Raw genomic sequence first — 13,847 nt, 5'->3', positions numbered from 1 at the left:
ACGACCCTCGTTTCGATTCCCCCTCGATGTTAAAATATTTAGTCAAAACTTGACTAAATATAAAAAAGAGAAAAAGCCTAACGGTTTTGAGATTTGTGTTTCTGCAACTGTTTTGACATGTGCAGGTTATCCAAAGAGGGTGAATACAGTGAATAAAACTGTTTTGAGCGCTCTAGCGCCGTTAGTTGGTGGTGGTCCATATTAGGAGCCGGTCCATATTAGGAGCCCTTCCCCTAAAACACTCGCAGACACACACACACTGACGCACAGTCTGGTGTACACACGGAAACCACTTCACCTTATCCCACTAATAAAACAACAATTTTAGTTTTCAAAAACAATCTGAAACACGAACAACATTCATTGATAGGGTCATCAGAGAAAATCGATCAATACTCTCGAGACAGCGACCACAGTGGGTAAGCTGCGCGGACAGACGCGTGGGGGTGGGGCGATCATGACCCAACACGTTTTCTCTCTCTCTCTCTCTCTCTCTCTCTCTCTCTCTCTCTCTCTCTCTCTCTCTCTCTCTCTCTCTAGAGAGAGCCGCTCTAAATGTTGAAAACTAGTATTCCACTCAAAAGGCAGTTGCTGTAAATTATTGATGCGTTCGCAGCCTAACAGCTCGCCACACCACGTAACGCCTTTTGTTTGCGAAAACGTTTGACGTCAAACCACAGGCGGAAGGTATCGTCCACTGGACTACTACTATCACAGAAAGACTACTCTGTGATAGTAGTAGTCCAGTGGACGATACCTTCCGCCTGTGGTCAAACTTCAGACCGGCGTTTCAGTTGTAGACTTCCTGTTCGTGAAAACAATTCAGAGTAGACCATGAAAGGATCAGCATCTCTGTACTTGAGATACATTATTGATGCGTCCTGCTGTCAGCTGGTGGCCGTAAAGTGAAAAACACCTCCATTTCTGTAAAGGACATTGTCTCCATTTTCAACTCCTGGGAGACTAGCTTTCCAAAACGAGCAGGCGATAGAGAGAGACAGCCTGGCTACAGCCGGTGCGAACTGCAGTGTGGAATTAGTGTGGTACGCCGGTTCAGTTTCGCACCCAACTTCTTGTTAAATCCGCGAATATTATACCGATCATACGTTACTTGGTACACTGAAAATACTACATTTAGTCAAACTGTGGAACTCACAGAATGAAACTAAACGCACTGCATTTTTTCACAATGACCGTAGTCCGCCGCTTGTGCAAAACGGAGTGAAAGTGACGAGCCTGTTTAGCGCGGTAGTGGTTTCGCTGTGCTGCATAGCACGCTTTTCTGTACCTCTCTTCGTTTTAACTTTCTGAGCGTGTTTTTAATCCAAACATATCATATCTATATGTTTTTGGAATCAAGAGCCGACAAGGAATAAGATGAAATTGTTTTTAAATCGATTTCGGAAAATTAATTTTAATCATAATTTTTATATTTTTAATTTTCAGAGCTTGTTTTTAATCCAAATATAACATATTTTTATGTTTTTGGAATCAGGAAATGATGTAGAATAAGATAAACGTAAATTTGGATTGTTTCATAAAAAAAAAGTGTATTACAATTTTCAGATTTTTAATGACCAAAGTCATAAATTAATTTTTAAGCCACCAAGCTGAAATCCAATACCGAAGTCCGGCCTTCGTCGAAGATTGCTTTACACAAATTTCAATCAATTTGATTGAAAAATGAGGGTGTGACAGTGCCGCCTCAACTTTTACAAAAAGCCGGATATGACGTCAATCCCCCTCGATGTTAAAACATTTAGTCAAAACTTGACTAAATGTAAAAACTGAAAAAAACCTGAAAAAAAGATTAATTATTAGAAAATGAATGTGTCTGTTTGTGCAGCTGTATTCTAACGGCAGAACCCTTGCATTAAGGACACACACATTATTGAATAAACAAATACTTGAACATTGGAAAATGCATTGTCTCCAAACTAAATTTAGTTCAGGCAAGGGGACCGGAAGAAAGGAGAGGGGTGTGGAGGGAGGGGGGGGGGGGGGCCGAGGCTGATGTTTCTTAGCCGGACTGTCAAGACAATACAGCGACTTCGGCCATGAAACTGAGAGGGACAAAGGCACTGTAGGGGGGACGTGACATTGCTTAATTTCTATTAGATTATCAAGTTAACCTCGGAGCAGTCATTCTTGAGTTTCCTGGTTGGAGGTGACTGATTTTACTTTAAATAACAATGATAGGCTATTTACCGGCCTTACCATGTTAATTGAACTTTCGCACAAAATGGCCTTTCCGAGTTATTTTCGTACGCTTTCAGAACCCGGCCTTTATATAGTACATACCATCCCCCAGAAACCATCGTGTAAGTTTCAGGCTTAGTTATACCTGGGATAAAAAAAAAAATCATCCTACCAGACAGGGGCAGATTAGGGGGGTGGTTACAGGGGTTCCGGACCCCCCCACCCCCCCCCCCCCCCCCCCCCCCTCGGCTGTACAAAAAAAACAAAAACAATGTTTGTGAATGTTGTTGTTTCTGTCTGTTAATAAACTTGGCCAAAAAATTATTGCAACAATTTTCGCACGCTAAGAAAAGCATAAAAACGCAATTCATTTTAGTTCAACTTTATATGCTTCAAAAGGTAATTATGTCAGCTGTACCGACATAGCATTTGTCCGATTGATGGTACTGTGTATAGGCATCCCGTGACATCCTGTCAAACAAGGTCACCCCTAAAATGGACCTGACAAAAACCATAGCCCCGTATTTTAAAATCTGCAAAAAATCAGAATATGCACAAACCAAACATTTCGGACATCCATTGGAAAGGCCATTCAATTTCCTGTTCAGAACATTTTGTTTTATGCACCTGACTTCTCTAGTCTTTATGTAGCCTTTTGTCAAAGGCGGTAAGTGTCAACCGTTTCAGAGGCCCCCGGAAAATTTTGAAAAAAAGGATGCAAAATGGTGCAAGCTGGTGCATTCTGAGGATGATCATTACCAGTTCCAGGCAGCAGATTTTGTCACTGATTAATACCCACAAAATTGAAACTCAACCCAAAAAAACACACAAAAATATTTTTATTTTTTGGCTGGGGGGGGGTTTCCGGAAACCCCAGAAACCCCCCCCTCGTCCGCCCCTGTAACTGCTCCGCCCCTGCCCGAAAATCTACATGATATGGATAACTGAGCATGAGTTTATGAGCCAGGGACGATAGTGTACCACCACACATCTATGACCACACCTAGGCGAAGTAGATCTACTTCTGCGCAAAGAAAATCAATGGGCTGCAGCAAACGGGGAGTATCTTATATGTTAACGTGCAGTTCTTCCCTCAAAATCACTTCTGCTCACTGTCTCTGTCTTGTCTTTCCATTATTACTGCCCACAATCAACAGTAGTGATTATTTCGGCACTTGATGGGATGTTGCGCAAGTCCAGTAAAGCAGCATTTCCAGCATCCAAAAGTCCATTAAAAGTTCACAGGTTGGGGAGTATGGGGGGGAGGGGACATGAGTCACAGTGGCTGCTGGTTTAGTGCGAGGCGCGCGACACAAAGGTGTCGACAGTGCGGGCCTCAGATCTGACCAGGCTTTACATTGGGCACAGATTTATCCTGGACCGCCAACTAGCTCTCTCTCCGCTCTTTCTCTCTACGAGGTAGCGGCCTCTCGCATTTAGAAACCTACGCTTACATGGCCTTTCAGAAATCAGGTGTCATATCCGGTGTCGATTGTAAACATGGACGAAGTTGCCGAGGTAAGTTCTGAAAATGCTAAAATAAACTCACCTAAAGTGCATATCGTCAGTGTTCAAAACAAACCTCGTAACCACCATTTTTCTGATTTTCGTTTTTTTGCATCATTAAAATCGTAATTTTTTTTCCTACCTTCTGAAACAAAAATCAAATAAATATGTTGCCTAATTAGTTAATTAAGCTGCTGTAAACAAACCTCATAACTCAAACCCGTTTGCGCGGGCTTTCAACTTTACCACTTAAGGGATCTTACGAGGTTTTCTCGGAAAGTGGTGGTAATTTACAAACCTCGTATTGGCTTTTACGAGGTTTTCGTGAACTGTTTTGGTGGGAAATTGATCAAAACATCCGGGTTACGAGGTTTACGTCTACACGAAAGCAGCCTGGTCTTGAGAGAAACTGAATGGGACAAAGGTAAGTGCTCCATTTTCCTTGCTGAAAATACGAAGACAAGTCATTTAACTTGGCTTTTCCATTCCTAATTGAGCAATGTTAATTGTGCTTGATTGACTATGCCGTCCATGATATAGAAAAGAGAGACACAATTGTTTCTTCCAAGCAAATTTGGTTCCCGCTATAGCCCTACCGCCCCTCTCTCCCTCTCTCTCTCTCTCTCTCTCTCTCTCTCTCTCTCTCTCTCTCTCTCTCTCTCTCTCTCTTTCTCTCTCTCCTTCTCTCTCTGTATCTGTCTGTCTGTCTCTCTGTATCTGTCTGTCTGTTTCTCTCTCTCTTTCTTGCTCTCACTCTCACTCTTTCTCTCTTTCTCTCTCTCTCTCTCTCTCTCTCTCTCTCTCTCTCTCTCTCTCTCTCTTTCTCTCTCTCACACACACACACACACACACACACGTCGCCACGCACACGCGAGCGAACAGGGGTACACGTGCATTCGTGATAGCGTTTTATTTACGATATTTGAATGTTTATTTGTAACGTTCAACACTCATTTTCCTTTTGGAATACTGAACCGATGTTTTTGATTTACAGTTTAAGAAAATGATTAACATCACTCCGCCATCAAGCAGTGATGAAAACGACCTTTGGATCTGCGGCGTGTGTGGGGAAATGGCCAAAGACAGTGATAGCCTTGAAATGGACTTTGTTCTGAAAGATGAGCGAGTTGTGTTTGACACAGACGACACACCATGGGTTTACTGTATCCGCTGTCACAAGTATTTTCATGTGAGATGTGTTGACTTCGACACAGTCGAGATTGTTATCTTCTCTGGCAATCACTACGTCTGTACAATCTGCAGACAGTAAGAACGTTAAACATGAACTGTTCAATCCAAGGAACCGTCATTAGGAGCTTTCAAATACTAGGAGGACTTTCAGACAAAATTCTTATCTGCAGTGACACTCTTGAAGACGGTGCAGAGTCATTGTCTCCTGTCCTGCCTACCCATGAGGATGCGTAAGCCCCTGATCTTTTTTAGGACCTGCTATTGTCCCCTAGCTATCCCTTTTGTATCATGTCAAAGCGGGTCACCGTCCCTCAGCCCACCTGAATCTGGTCTGGGTGTTTCTCGACAGGACGCGCCTAGTCGTACGCTGTCAGATCGTGAACATAGTCAGACTGCTGAAGAGGTCTCTAAATATTAATGAGATCACAGGCAGCGACGACTTCTACCACCCTTGTGACGACGAAAATGAATCCACAAATTCCTATGAAATTCCAACGCCACTTGAGAGCCCTGTGTCTGGTAGCGGTGACACTATCCACAGGGCGCTCTCATACGTTAGGATGACAGTGAAACTTTGGTCATCCCAGCAGACCTGCAGGTAGTGCTTCTCTCCCCCAGGTTGTTTACGAATGAGAACTACTATAAAAAATAAACCTTGCTGCCACAATTACACCCTGTATGATGTGGCAACACGAGGTGGTGTGTGTTATTATTGGCATGAGGGCAACGGTGAAGTGAACAGCAGTAACTTTGCGTCCTGCTTATTTGATTTTCTCCAGAATGTCCAAGGACGTCGTGAGACCCCTCTGCGTACAATCATCATCTATTCAGATAGTTGTGGTTATCAAAACAGGAATGTCACACTCTCGAACTGTCTTCTACACTTTGCCATCCGTACAAGGATTAAAGGGGATCAGAGGTATCTAGAAAAAGGTCATTTAAGGATGGAGGTTGATTCAGTCCACAGTGCCATTGAAAGAAAGCTGATCGAGACCGTCAGGTCTACTGGCCCCCTGAGTACGTGGAGGTAATAACTTGCTCGGCCTGGCAGCAGGCGCCGTACAAAGTGAAAAATCTCCACGTTTTTTAAAGACTTTTCAAAAGTTCTCCAGTGTTATCCACACGTTACTGACATCAGGTCCCTCTGTACAGCCCATGTAGCACCATCAGTTACAAACTGATGTTTGCTGACAGATGGCAAGTCTTGCCCCACAGACCAGCCAAAGTTGCTGAACACGTGGTGATCCGAACCTCTACCAGCAGCCTGGACGCATCAAGAAGAAGAAGTGGCAAGACTTGCAGGAGCTGAAGCTGGTGCTCCCCACAGAGTACCATTCATTCTTCATCGCACTGCAGTATGAGTGACCTTTTTCTGAAGGAAACAACCGTTGGTTCAAGTTTGTGTTTGTTCAAACACTACTAGCCACACAAGTGAGTTGTGTTCATTGCTCAGCAACCTCATTGACTCTCAAGTTGAATTTGATATCGTTTGACATTTAAAATGATTTGACCGTGTTCTGTACATCTGTCAAGAATACAGACGAGATGTTGTTGTCGTTTGTTTCATTTCCCACACGTTGTAGTTACACTAACATGATACAAATCAAGTCTATACAAAAGCAACATAGATTATTCGTTTATTTGTATCATGCTTCAGAGGGGGATACAGTGAAGAGCAGTAATTGTTATCTATGGTCCGGATAACTAAACGATTTTTGTCCAATAACTATTTTTTATGCATGCTGCGTATTTTAATTTGCCGTAATAATTATGTGACCCTACCATTGTTTTTCTGTTCAGTTTTTGATGTCAAATTTGAGAGGCTACAAAAAGAAACCATATTCATAATGATTGCATTCAAATATAATTTTGTTTCTCCAACTTTGATTGACTTCCCCCATCTGTGTGTGTGCGTGCGTTGTGTGTGCCTGTGTGTGTAAAAGTGGACAATTTTACACCTCATTTACGAAGAAAACATGTATTCTAACACATACTGTTACCCTGAAAACCACGAATCTCCACACTTTTTGGACACCGTTTCGTGAGAAAACCTCGTATCAGCATTCATTGAAGCGTGGCGGCTTCATCTGACCATGAATTCTCAATTTCTTACCTGGAACGTACTTCTGGCATCATACAGATTCATCCCATATAAATAAAATGTTGGAATTTGAGTTTGTGATTTTTTAAAACAGTTTTTTTCATTTTTCTCAAAACAGCAAAAATGTTGATACGAGGTTTGTTTTGAACACCGACGATATGGAACATGTTTTTCGATGAGTTTTGTTAAGTTTAGTTTGGAGTTTTGGAAAATCCAGTTCATTGTCACCTCCCATTGTCACAAATAACTGGAGCGTGCTTTCTTTTCACTGTCTTTGAATCGCTGGCCTTTCAAACCGGACGCTAAGCGCCCCTGAAAGTCGAGCGTCGTAACCTCGAAGGCCCGTCACGTCACGTGACGAGTTGGCGGTCCAGGCTATTTTGGTCTATGCATTGGGTAAGGCCATCCATCCATCCCTCCACAGTCAATTCCTTGGACAAAACTTTTTGTTCACTTCCTGAGAACTGGCAAGGCTTTTAAATGGGGTAGAGCCACCCACCCACTCCCCCACTTGGACACATACCAAAAATCAGCATCCTGCCTGCTTTGTTTCATACCTAAGACTTTATAATTGGCAATCTAGTGGCTGCTCCGCCTGGCGTCTGGCATTATGGGGTTTGTGCTAGGACGGGTTGGTCCGGTGTCAGAATAATGTGACTGGGTGAGACATGAAGCCTGTGCTGCGACTTCTGTCTTGTGTGTGGCGCACGTTATATGTCAAAGCAGCACCGCCCTGACTATGGCCCTTCCGGTGGTCGGCTGGGCGTTAAGCAAACAAACAAACAAACCTGCTTTGTTTTCTCACTATCTCCTATCTGACCAGGCTTTTACATGACAGAGGTAAGGTCATTTATCCTACATACGTTAGAGAGACACCCGTGAGATAATAATCGTTCAAATCACACGTGTGTATATCATGTAAATGAGGTCATGTCAAGCAAGTCTGGCAGGGACCTGTTTATCCACTGCGTATGATGCCAAAGTCACCGAGACAAACGTCATTATAGAAACAAAAATTGCGCTCGCTAATTACCCTCGATGAATCTTTAGAACTAAGACGTCACGCCACACTTTCAGAGTGACGTTTCTTTGCTTTGACGTACTAGATTGCACGAGGCTTTTGAAGAGATTGAGGTTCCAAAAACAAGCGTCTTCAATTTAGCGGCCCGGCTCGACTGCAAGACATTTTCAGTAAAATACACGTAAGTACAGTATGTAGGATAAACAGAATACTACATTGCTTGCTGTGTCGTACCAGATTTACACTCGTTGCTTTTTCAAATAGTGAACAGCTCGCTTTTGCTCGCATGCAGTTCAATATTTAAAAAAGCCATGTAGCCTTCTCTATCCACTTGTTGAGAAATCAGCATCCTCAGTGACTGCTTTTTACATTTAGTCAAGTTTTGTTACATTTAGTCAAGTTTTGACTAAATGTTTTAAAATAGAGGGGGAATCGAGACGAGGGTCGTGGTGTATGTGTGTGTGTGTGTGTGTGCGTGCGTGTGTGTCAGTGTGTGTGTGTAGAGCGATTCAGAAACTGCTGGACCGATCTTTATGAAATTTGACATGAGAGTTCCTGGGAATGATATCCCCGGACGTTTTTTTCTTTTTTTTGATAAATGTCTTTGATGACGTCATATCCGGCTTTTTGTAAAAGTTGAGGCGGCACTGTCACACCCTCATTTTCCAATCAAATTGATTGAAATTTTGGCCAAGCAATCTTCGACGAAGGCCGGACTTCGGTATTGCATTTCAGTTTGATGGCTTAAAAATTAATTAATGACTGGTCATTAAAAATCTGAAAATTGTAAAAAAAATTTTTTTTTTATAAAACGATCCAAATTTACGTTTATCTTATTCTTCATCATTTTATGATTCCAAAAACATATAAATATGTTATATTCGGATTAAAAACAAGCTCTGAAAATTAAAAATATAAAAATTATTATTAAAATAAAATTTCCGAAATCGATTTAAAAACAATTTCATCTTATTCCTTGTGGGTTCCTGATTCCAAAAACATATAGATGTTTGGATTAAAGACACGCTCAGAAAGTTAAAAAGAATAGAGATAAAGAAAAGCGTGCTATTCTTCTCAGCGCAACTACTACCACGCTCTTCTTGTCAATTTCACTGCCTGTGCATCGAGCGGTGGACTGACGATGCTACGAGTATACGCTCTTGCTGTAAAAATGCAGTGAGTTCAGTTTCATTCTGTTACTTCGACAGCTTGACTAAATGTTGTAATTTCGCCTTACGCGACTTGTTTTTTCTCTCACTATCTCAAATCTGACCAAGGTCATCTATGCACTTCGACGCAAATCGAGAATTGAGCATCCTGGCTGCTTCCTGGGCCAATTTTGTGTGTGTAATGACTGAATCGATTTGTAGATTGACACTAGTGTCAGTTACAAAATTAATTCGTCAAAACATCCCGCTCTGCACAGGAAACACCCAGCTTGTTGAATTTCGGTATGAGTTGAAGTGGAGAGCATCTTGAACACGCGGCCAGTACACTCAGTGACTGGCCTTGACACGGAACGATTCAAGGGGGGCAATCTCAAGTCATCTGAAAGAGGGAAATCCAAACGCAATCCGCCTTGTTCGATTTTATGGGCTTGGACGATAGAGAAAAATAAGAAAAGCAAAAGCTGGAGTCCAGTCTGGACGAAACTGCTATCAAGAACGCAGAATTGATTTTTTCAGAGTTTGTTTTTTTTTAGCCGTAAGCGCCATTTCTTATTTCGAATTTCTCATAACTGCTGTTCACCGCAGTGAAACCATCAAAGGGGCCTCACTCTGGAAGAGTTTCCTGCTCCGATAAACATGGCGCTTACGGCTAAAAAAAACTCAGAAAAACTCAATTCTGCGTTCTTGATAGCAGTTTCGTCCAGACTGGACTCCAGCTTTTGCTTTTCTTATTTTTCTCTATCGTCCAAGCCCATAAAATCGAACAAGGCGGATTGCATTTGGATTTCTCTCTTTCAGATGACTTGAGATTGCCCCCCTTGAATCGTTCCGTGTCAAGGCCAGTACACTGGCCGCGTGTTCAAGATGAAGTGGAGAGATGGTTTACTCAGTGTAAAAGCTTGGCCTAATCTAAGACAGCGAGCCGAATCATTTCCATCAGAAGAACTGTGCTTTCAATTCGCATTGATGATTTTCGCTTGAAAGGTCAGGCCAATGAGTCATACCAAGGTGGGAGCAAGTATGTCGATGTTTTCAATCATGTAAATTTAGTTTTTCTTCTGCGTCTTGGTGACATTTAAAGTTTTCAATAAAGCGTTTCACTTGTGATTACAGTGGTGTGTGTAACGTGCCCCTAATGGCTTTGCCGTGAGGGCGTAAAACTTACATTTTCTTCTTACAGTGGTGCATGTATCTGCATTGTGAGGCCCCTTCGACGAGAGGACACCTTCATTGAAAGGACACTTTCTGTTGTCCGTTGATTTTATATCAAAATATACATGTTATAAAAGGTTTACCTGCAATATGTCACTTTTGGTTGGTCCCAAGGGTGTCCTTTCATCAATCGCTGCAACAATGCCAGACATCTGGATGACTTGTTCTACAAGTGCAGCGTAACAGACAGATACAGATACAGAATCGCAGGCACCACTGACAGAGAGAGAGAGAAGGGGGTGGTGAGCGCTCGCGTGTGTACGTGCGAGAGAGAGGGGGGGGGGGGGGGGGGGGGGGCTGAGCTTGAGCGATTTAGTAGGTAAACAAAAATGGACTAACGAAAAATACCTTTGCAGTCTTGTCTTTTGTTCGGCATTATTCTTTTGTTTGTGAAGAATGTGTACAGTAAACCTATCTACGAAAACGCCCGTCTTTTTTTGTTTGCGTTGGTGTGTTTTTTTGTTTTTTCAGATTTTTGCTTTTGCAACCAGGCGAAAGAATTCCAAAACCGCTTGTTTTAAATTGATATTGCACATCAGACTGACTAGTTGATTTTTGCATCCTCTATTTCATGTGCCATCGACAGGGACGATATAATCATGATGCTGCAGATCTCACCAACGACATCATCATTATGCAAGTGCAGAGAAAACACTATCAGCAAAACACACACTTTCTGTGCATTGTGTTTCTTGATCACTCGTCACTGTCTTTTCTAATCAACGCATCACATGGGCCACGCCCTCTGGTTGCCAGGGGCAACGCGCATCAAATAGACCTACGCATGACGAGAGCGTTGTGTGAACGTGCCGCAGCAGCTTTTTGACGGATTGCTTTATTGGCATGACAAGTAATGTTGGCAGGGAGAAAGATGAACAGAAATCAGGTGACTGGGTGCATGCACAGAACTGCGCCCAAACTCCCCTCCCAGATTCTATACATTATAATGTTGTCCTTCTCTGTGTATGTGCGTGTAAGAGAGAGAGAGAGAGAGAGAGAGAGAGAGAGAGAGAGAGAGAGAGAGAGAGAGAGAGAGAGAGAGAGAGAGAGAGAGAGGTCAAGTTTTGACTAAATGTTTTAACATAGAGGGGGGAATCGAGACGAGGGTCGTGGTGTATGTGTGTGTGTGTGTGTGTGTGTGTGTGTGTGTGGAGCGATTCAGACTAAACTACTGGGCCGATCTTTATGAAATTTGACATGAGAGTTTCTGGGTATGATATCCCCGGACGTTTTTTTATTTTTTTCGATAAATACCTTTGATGACGTCATATCCGGCTTTTTGTAAAAGTTAAGGCGGCACTGTCACACCCTCATTTTTCAATCAAATTGATGACATTTTGGCAAAGCAATCTTCGACGAAGGCCGGGGTTTGGTATTGCATTTCAGCTTGGTGGCTTAAAAATTAATGAGTGAGTTTGGTCATTAAAAATCGGAAACTTGTAATTAAAATTATTTTTTTATTAAACGATCCAAAAACAATTTAATCTTATTCTTCGTCATTTTCTGATTCCAAAAACATATACATTTGTTATATTTGGATTAAAAACAATCTCTGAAAATTAAAAATCTAAAAATTATGATCAAAATTAAATTTCCGAAATTGATTCAAAAACTATTTCATCTTATTCCTTGTCGGTTCCTGATTCCAAAAACATATAGATATGATATGTTTGGATTAAAAACACGCTCAGAAAGTTAAAACGAAGAGAGGTACAGTAAAGCGTGCTATGAAGCACAGCGCAACCGCTGCCGCGCCAAACAGGCTCGTCACTTTCACTGCCTTTTGCACTAGCGGCGGACTACGTTCAGTTTTATTCTGTGAGTTCCACAGCTTGACTAAATGTAGTAATTTCGGCTTACGCGACTTGTTCTTTCTTTCTGTCGGAATTGAACCTGTGTTTTTGTGTGCAGAGAGATAGAGAGAGAGAGATGTTTTTTTCTTCGTCATTTTCTCCTTTTTGTTGAACTTGAGTGTGTTGAATGTGTGTGTGTGTGTGTGTGAGTGAGGGAGTTCTTTGCCCTCCTCACTTTTGAGGTATTGAATTACAAACAATAAACACAACTAAACAGAGCTTTCTCTCAAGGAATGATTTCATACAAACATGCAGGAACCAATGAACACAAGCCTCAAATGTTTTTTGCAAAAATATTTATTCGCTTAATTCAGCACAGAATTCAGCAGAGAGTGTTCCTCTTCTAACACCAGTTCTTGGACTCATTGTGAATGACGAAAGACTCAATTTTACTGTTTATTTTTGTTTAAAGTCTAATCTTAATGGATTGTGCTTACATAGGTTGCAGACGATATTTACCTCTTTCAAATGCACCCGACAGCTTTTTGTCAACAATATTTATATTTATTTTTTATTTTTTTAGAAACATCAAATCTCATCAACCACATTTACTTACAAAATACCAGCTGAAAGAATCCATATCCATGTGCACATACAGAATAAATCTCTTGAGTCAACAATTTTTATTTAGAATATATATAGATATAAATTGCTTTCACATTGCTTTTCAATTCTTCGAGACATCATAGCATTAAGCTCCTAGATACTCTACCTTACAGAACTTTATATCTGACACAATCAGCAACAAAAAAAAGCTTCAACAAAACTGGACCATTAAGTTGTAAGAAAAAGTTGCAAGCAAACAATATCAATATGCGGGCAAAATGCTGTTGGATTTCTTTGAAACACAAAACAACAGATGTTTCATGGAATGTTCACTGGCATTATCATACCAGGCTTTGAACTAACTTGGACGGCGTTCACGATTTGAACACAAATGTGGTGCTTTTAAAATATAAAATGGACTGAAAGAATTATGCATGAAAAACTGTTAAATAGGAAAACCAGGTGAAAGTGCAAACATGTTAACTGTTAAGACTTCAGCTCCAAACCCAAACCTGTACGCAAATTGAGAAAGGCAGCACACCTGAAAGTGCTTATCAGTACAGCTGTGATCCTCAAACCCTGACCATGGCAACCCAACATACCTTATATCGAGGACTACAAGGCACAACTTTTTCCCCTTAACTTTGACCCCTGTGCCGTATTGATGGTAGTGCCTTTTTCGTATGTTGAAAGAAAAGTACACATGTAACCACATTGCGATACAAATTGAAACATAACACTCCCTCTGTACCAATATGCATGTTTCTGCTGTTCTGACCTCAGCACCTTAACTGTGACCCCTGTGCCCTATTGATGGTAGCTCCTTGCGTATGACGAAAAAAGAGTACACATGTAACCACATCGCGATGCAAATTGAAACATAACACTCCCTCTGTTCCCGTATGCATGTTTCTACTGCTCTGATCTTGTCGGGGTCTCCTTGGGCCATTTTTCTCGGAAATGCAAGGGGTCTGTCTCAGTTGAAAATATCAGTCATTGACCCAGGGTCACCAGGTCAGTGTCTAATTAATTACAAGGGTGTGCAGCTG

At 41.7% G+C, this 13,847-nt stretch overlaps 2 long non-coding RNA genes across 2 annotated transcripts in view; both read left to right on the top strand.

The window, feature by feature from the left end:
• Positions 1-13,847, top strand: part of LOC138978515 (uncharacterized) — a 308,348-nt gene that overhangs the window by 130,989 nt on the left and 163,512 nt on the right. The window lies entirely within an intron of this gene.
• LOC138978512 (uncharacterized) lies at positions 2,560-6,783 on the top strand. Its single transcript, XR_011459712.1, has 2 exons — positions 2,560-4,129; positions 4,700-6,783. It is a non-coding gene; the product is annotated as an uncharacterized lncRNA (long non-coding RNA).

Source organism: Littorina saxatilis, linkage group LG10 (genome assembly GCF_037325665.1).
Source record: "Littorina saxatilis isolate snail1 linkage group LG10, US_GU_Lsax_2.0, whole genome shotgun sequence".
Taxonomy (NCBI): Eukaryota; Metazoa; Mollusca; class Gastropoda; order Littorinimorpha; family Littorinidae; genus Littorina; species Littorina saxatilis.
The sequence above is the reverse complement of the archived record's forward strand: the minus strand, read 5'-3'. Positions and strand labels throughout refer to the sequence as shown.